This window comes from Lactuca sativa, chromosome 1 (assembly GCF_002870075.4).
Source record: "Lactuca sativa cultivar Salinas chromosome 1, Lsat_Salinas_v11, whole genome shotgun sequence".
Classification (NCBI taxonomy): domain Eukaryota; kingdom Viridiplantae; phylum Streptophyta; class Magnoliopsida; order Asterales; family Asteraceae; genus Lactuca; species Lactuca sativa.
Genome location: NC_056623.2, coordinates 107444322 through 107449139, shown reverse-complemented (window position 1 = coordinate 107449139; position 4818 = coordinate 107444322). Strand labels below are relative to the sequence as shown.

The window sequence follows — 4818 nt, the reverse complement described above, 5'->3', positions numbered from 1 at the left end:
TATTTAAGCGTGAAAACGAAACTATGGTGCTTTTATTGATCAGGAAGGCAAAGTTGACAAACTTCAATCATAAAAAATACAATAAAAATATAATTCGCCAAATACAGTAATAGTGCTTGCAACCAACCTAATATTTTAAAGGAAGATGAAGAGTTGAACACAATTGCGCATGGCCATACGTATTCAAAGCTTAGCATGTGGAAATTGTATCTTCCACTTCCACTGAAAAGTGTTAATTATTTTCAAGACCATGCATAAATGTAAAATTGGAGTTGGTGGCAACATTCAATTCATTCACTGCAATTCTAATCAACTTGTCATTAAAAATGCAATAAATGGTGGGATTAAATTCAAGAGCCAGAGGTGTTTGGTGATGTTCCATTATGCATATAATCAACATGCATGTGGTATTTTTAGCAACATGAAAAAGAGCTATATATTAATATGTAATTAGATGGCATGTATTATGTTTCCAAATGTTGATGGCATGCCATACTCTTCGAGAAATTTCAAAGCATGAATAAAAAAATTTATATAGAAATCAAACTTGAAAATTGGAAGTGAAAAACATAACTATGTAACATATCCAAGACTTTATGAAGAAGTTATTTATATGAGGAGAGGGAAAGACAATGTTGAGTGGACAGATGTCCGACAAAAGAAGAGAAACACCTCCATGTCTGGTCAACGAAACCACGTAGTTTGTCACCAATATTCCTGGTGACGGCGACATCAATAGGGAGGAGATTACACTACTACAAAAGGCCATATAGGACTCGCCAATTAGGACCCGGTTTTTTGAAAAACCGGGACATATTATGAAATAACCGGGATCTAAAAGGGGAGAAGCAATATGACCCGGTTCTTTTTAAAAAACCGGGACATATGTTATACTTAAGTAACCCAGCTCCCAGCATAACAACCGGGACTTTTAGTTTTATGGGTATGTGACCCGGTTTCGAAAAAACAACCGAGTTCTATTAGTTTCGCACGCATCACCCCTATCTAGATGACTAAAGTGCAAATTTCTATTCCAATTAGTCAACTTAATGCTCATATCTTGTTTCTTTTTTATATCAATTTTTTCTCATGTAGAACACAAGTAATAATAACTCAGATGATGCTTATATTGTATATTGTATTATTATTTGTATTGGCATCATGTTTTTTTTTTTTAACGATTGATGTATAGACATCAATTTACTTTCATGTATATACTATTTTTAACCAATGATCTAGAATTACATGAAAACATAGTCAAGTTCAATAAATTACATTAAATTAAGACTATATATTAAAAAGAATTGAACTTAGTTCACAAAAGATGTCCTCTGATGCACTTTGATGGTTAGAAATACAACACCAATTCTGCATTAGATACCTTCAATCCCTCCATTGATATTGTTGTAGCTGAAACACCAAAACCATAAGCAAAACATCATAAACCCCACCTGTCAACAAGTAGATATATACATTTTCAACATGTTACATAATCTTGAGTTAAGTGAACAAGGTTTCGTAACACATCAGGAAGAGTCAGAAACGTAATGTTAGGGAAAGGGTAAGGGCTATCTAAAATTGGAATCTGACTTATTATCATTTAGATCAGACAAAAACAGAGATCAACTTCACACAACTATGGGAACATATGGAATCGTCTATAATCCAACAACCAACCAATTACGAAGATTGATCTAACACAACTTAACCAGGTAACTACTTTCTGCATTGAGTATTTTAGGCTAAATTCATGCCTCATCTGAATGGCAAAATGAAAGCAAGGGCAAAATCATCCATAATTCCCCACCACAATATATTAGAAAAAAAAAAAACAAGAGCAACAGGAAGCTAGAACAATAAAAAAAAAGTTTGTAGAATTTGATTAAAAGTCAAGACGTAGGTCATGAAATTCTAGTGGGTAATAACTCTATGGCACCAACTATGAATATAGCTAGATGCAAGGTCCACACCAAATACCCTTGACAAGATTCTGATTCCAGGTTCTAAATATAATTACCATTTATGGGATTGTTTAGCTTGATTTTTTTTATGTAATTCCACTCAATTACAAACATGTGTACAGTTGAGATGAAGTTTTGTCTTGTGTGTAGCTAGGAGGGTAACGTTGGAAAATTTGTTCAATGTCTTCACTCTGCAGACATGAAACACATCGTCAGTAAAACAGTATATCTATATTCTAAACTTTATCATATCAAGATATGCCAAAACAAAATACGATTATCATAAAAAAATATTGATTTTTTAATTTAACATAGGAGAAAAAGATATAAGATTATCACCAAATAATATATGAATTTTAAAACTTAACAGATCATGAAACAAAATCTTAACAGATAATGATAAAATCCTTTTGAATAAATAATTTATCACTGATTGCTGGGATTACTTTAGCTGTTTATTGAATTTATTCGACCATTAACGCATAGAGAAACCCAACCGGAGACAACAAAATGCAACTAAGTGTTTAATCCTCCATTAACACACGCAGAAAATCTAAGTCAAGGAAGATAAAAGCTGCTTGGTATGTACCTCTTAATTTAATTAAGTGCTTACTTTCAATTGATTTACACTTCTTTACACAAGTTTATTGTTTATTTATGCACACTGAATGCCAAGAGACACCATACGGATGTGATAGCAAGTGAAATCTACAACACATATTTCTTTACAAATCAGTATCTAGTTTACTCTTATTAGATGTGCCCTTTTCTGTAATTCCACTCGTTTTTTATTAAATCAGTTGCATACAAGCATCATAATATATATATATACAATTAACTTTAAAGTGACCTGATTTATGCTACTTTGAGTTGGAATCAAGAACATGAACAAAATAGGGACTAACCTGATGCTATGTTGATGATTTAGATATGGAAATCTCGTCACCTGTATAGGCTTCTTATTTTTTTTCTTCTTAGAAATTATCTCTCTTCATTGTGAATGAATTGGTGCTTGCTTATATGGGAAAAATTCGTCCTTAATTATATAAGGAGGAATGAAAAAACGCATATACACAAATATATACAAAGTCAATAGTGTAGATGATCTTGGATTTTTGGCGGGAAATTAATTGATGTAATCCCGCCTTAATGTAAATGGAAAGTAATATGTAGTTGTTTATTGAATATATAATATAAGTATTAGCTATTTTTTTTTATTTTTTTTTTAACTTTGTTGATGTTGTTAATTTATGACTGGTAATAGTGCGTGGTTATTTATTTTGAGTTTGATTATAAGTTACCAAACAAATTTCATTATTTATATATATATATATATATATATATATATATATATATATCCGTTGTTCTAAATGCATTGTTATTATATGCTTCATGTAATTTCAGATGGATCATAGTTACCGGATGTATCACATTAAACGTTCAAACAATGAATATTTGCAAGATCGTCAGGGTCTTGATGTTATGCATATCGAGAAAAATGTTGTGAAAGCTTGATGGCCTTATTGTCGAACATAAAGGGAAAGTCAAAAGACAGTGTTAGTGTTCGAGAAGATGATGTTGATGATAAGACTAACTTACGTTTAGATTACAATGAACGAGTATGAATATTAGAACCCTATGATAAGCCTCAGGTCTATCAAATGCAGAAGTATGGTAGCTTCAAGGCTAAGTAATAAAATAAGACAGATATTTTGAGTCTTTTATTTGAATAAAGAATAGTATTGGTTGTTTAGTTATCTGTTTAAACTATAATATTTATTCCTAATTGAAAAAATCGCAAAAATGGTCTCTTTGGTTGGCAAAATTATGTGGTTTTGGTCCCGAAAGTTTTGTTGGTGCACAAATGGTCCAAAATTGGATATTTTTATTGTTTTTGGTCTCTATCAACTTAAAATGACTATTTTACCCCTTAGATTTGTTTTTATGTTAATATTTCAATTAATTAAAAAAATTACCCACCTACCCACCCCTCTTTCTCTATCTCAGTTTGCTTTTGTTCTCATGAAAACACACATACACACTCAAGAACATACAACCCTTAGATGTCGCCATCACCACCGTCTGTCACCATCACCACCAATTGCTACCACCGTACACCACCATCCATCGCTCACCCATCCACCCTCTCTCTCTATCTCTCCCTCTATTCAGAAAACTCCTATTTCCCCATACATATCCTCGTCGAAAAGACATGCTCTAATCAAATCAAGGGGTGCTCAAACCCAAATTGAATCACCCACCAAAAATCATTTCCAGGAGGGGTAACGTGCTAAATGAACTGTGTCAACAGAGACGACAACAAAAATTAAACCCAAATCGAATCGTCGGAGGTAGTGTGTGAACACAATTAGATCGATTGGTGGCAAAGGAGGTTGGTGGCAATGGTCTCATATATCAGTTCGACGAATGTAGTGTGCGACCATGATTAGATCGATTCTCCAATTGTTGAGTTGCCACCTCCTCCAGTCTCATAGACGGTGATTGGAGATTAAGTAAAGAGAAAGAGGGTGGGAATGGAGGCACAAAATCAGCTCAAGGACTCTCTAGAATAAGTGGTAGACGATTTTGGGTGCCCTAGGGGTCCTTAAATAGCTGAGCTGTTAGGGTTTCAGTCAAAACCCTAATTGGATGACTTAGGCCCTAAGCAGCTTAAGAACCTTCTGGAATAAGGCCCCTTGGAAGAAATTAGAGTGGGCTTACACTCTAATTTTCATCCCCCTTTTATCCATAAGGATTCAGAACCCAAAATCAATTATCTTATAATTGACAAAGTTGTCCTTCCAGACCCTAGAAATGGTCCTAAGTGATAAAAATGATGTCCCAATAGTTGAATGTG

At 33.4% G+C, this 4818-nt stretch overlaps 1 long non-coding RNA gene across 2 annotated transcripts; it reads right to left on the bottom strand.

The window, feature by feature from the left end:
* Positions 1–1124: 1124 nt before the first annotated feature.
* LOC122196131 (uncharacterized) lies at positions 1125–2996 on the bottom strand. 2 transcript variants are annotated; one of them, XR_006187369.2, is made up of 3 exons: positions 2867–2996; positions 2018–2152; positions 1125–1451 (listed from the first exon to the last, which is right to left on the bottom strand). It is a non-coding gene; the product is annotated as an uncharacterized LOC122196131 (long non-coding RNA). The 2 variants fall into 2 exon arrangements; XR_006187370.2 differs by having other exon boundaries at positions 1125–1410.
* Between the last annotated feature and the right edge of the window lie 1822 nt (positions 2997–4818).